Source organism: Vigna umbellata, chromosome 8 (assembly GCF_029865625.1).
Source record: "Vigna umbellata cultivar VRB3 chromosome 8, Vumbellata_1.0, whole genome shotgun sequence".
Lineage (NCBI taxonomy): Eukaryota > Viridiplantae > Streptophyta > Magnoliopsida > Fabales > Fabaceae > Vigna > Vigna umbellata.
The window spans coordinates 25,094,090-25,096,261 of record NC_142172.1 but is presented as its reverse complement, the minus strand read 5'-3'; the positions used below and the strand labels follow the sequence as shown (position 1 = coordinate 25,096,261).

The window sequence follows — 2,172 nt, the reverse complement described above, 5'->3', positions numbered from 1 at the left end:
TTTGGAGGTGCAAATTCAGAAGATCCTAATTCTCACTTGGAGAATTTTCTGGCAATATGTGACACCTTGAAAATTAATGGAGTTTCAGATGATGCAATTCGTTTAAGGTTGTTTCCCTTCTCACTATAGGATAAGGCAAAAAGCTGGCTTCAATCACAACCTCAAGGAAGTATTTCTACATGGGAGGATATGGCTACACAATTGGTAACTAAACACTTTCCTCCTTCCAAGTCAGCTAAAATGAGAAACGAGATTACTACTTTTGTGCAGCAAGACATTGAATCTTTATATGAGGCATGGGAAAGATACAAGGAGCTAATTAGGAAGTGTCCATATCATGCCCTACCAGTTTGGTTACAGGTGCAGATATTTTATAATGGTCTTTCACCCTGTTTTAAAGCAATTTTGGATGCAGCAAGTGGAGGATCATTCAATCTCAAAACACCAGAAGAAGCTTTGGAGACTCTTGAGCTAATGGCAAACAACACAGTGAATATGCAGTTTGATCGTCATAAAAAGTGAAGGAATTTTCGTTATAAATATAGATTATAAATTATAAAATATTGAAACATTTACTTTATTTGTTTAATGCATATTTTTTGAGTGAAAATATCTTGCACAAGAAGGTTCAATCCCTTCCCGCTCGGTCAATTAGACCACCTACGTTTAGCCTTGTCAAGTAACAATGACTTTTCATTATAAAACTAGATTATAAAATATTGGAGCATTTACTCTATTTTGTTTAACGCATATTTTGTTGAGTGAAAATATCTTGCACAGGAAGGTTCAATCCCTTCTTGCTTGGTCAGCTGGACCACCTACATTCAGCCTTGTTAGGTTCCCATGGCTTGGCTCTCGTGCGAGCATCAACTGCGCACCTCTACCCTCATTTAGCGTATCCCGAGCAATGCTTATTTATACTATCATAGTCAATATCATCATCTATTTTGCAGGTCACAAGGCAGTAAAACACCTACAGCTCATCTGTGACACTTCCTAATGTGGATTCCCCATTATAGTCTTCAAACGTGCAATTGAAGACCGAGCGGTCTCGCTTGCACGACTATCTGGCTTCATAACCTAAACTTTTTTTATATATTAATTTGATTGGGTACATTTTTCTAACCATTCAAATTCAAATTGTCTTGAGTACAAATGACAGGACCCTACATACAGACTACTTGGCCAACCTGTTGGAGATTACTGCTCAGTGAGGAACGATTCTTAGTTAACTCTCACCCGAGCCTCCTCGACCTAAGGAACGATTCCAAAGTAAACTCCTAGAGTTCGCCGCTCAGTGAGGAACGATTCCAAAGTGAACTCTCACCTGAGCTTCCTCGACCTAGAGAACGATTCCAAAGTGAACTTGATGGAAGAATGATTTGGCTGATTCGGGTGGAGGAACAAACCAACCAAACTCTCCAATGATCTGGACCATAGAAGCACACAACAATGGAAAAGGTGCTTGGGCAACACAACGCAACAATGGAAGCCACTCTCAAGAGGTGTTCGGTGGCTGGATTGAAGGAGACGTAATAAGTCGGTGATGAAGATAAGTTTGAGGTAGAGGAGGATTGAATCAAAGAATGATTCGGTGAAGAAAACTGATGAAGCAGTGATGAATAAAATGTAATGAAGGTAGAGATTTGGGTGTTGAAATGTGATGCGGATGGGTGGAGAAATGCTAGGAAAGGAAGCCTAGCTAGGGAGAGAGTTTAGAGGAAACTGTCAAGCTCTCTCTCGGTGACCTTCAACAAGAAGAAAGTTTTGGACAGAATCAACAGAAAACAATTCTTCATTCAAATCAAAGGTAAAGGTTACAAGCAATGAAGCAAGCTATTTAAAGGAGAAACAAAGCTCTTGGTTCACGCCTACACTTAGCTAACATTAATTATTTTGTAATGGAGCAAGGGCCAGTTGTGTAAGGATGAAGAAACGTGAGTGGCTACGTGGCCAACAAGCAAAAAGCTGGTGAAGAAATGTGAGCAGCAACTGGTGGATTTGTTCCAACATTCCTCCAAGTGAAGATTTGGCTTGCTTCTTCATTCTTGATGTTTCCTTGCTTCTTGATTTAATGAAGCTTCTTGGCTAGTTGATCCATGATTTCCTAGCCTACAAAACAACATACAAACATATTGAAGATAATTCTTCTAAGACTTAGAGAAAGAAAAT

At 39.4% G+C, this 2,172-nt stretch overlaps 1 non-coding gene across 1 annotated transcript; it reads right to left on the bottom strand.

The window, feature by feature from the left end:
* Nucleotides 1-237: 237 nt before the first annotated feature.
* On the bottom strand, nucleotides 238-344 carry LOC124839823 (small nucleolar RNA R71). Its single transcript, XR_007028964.1, has one exon. It is a non-coding gene; the product is annotated as a small nucleolar RNA R71 (small nucleolar RNA).
* Between the last annotated feature and the right edge of the window lie 1,828 nt (nucleotides 345-2,172).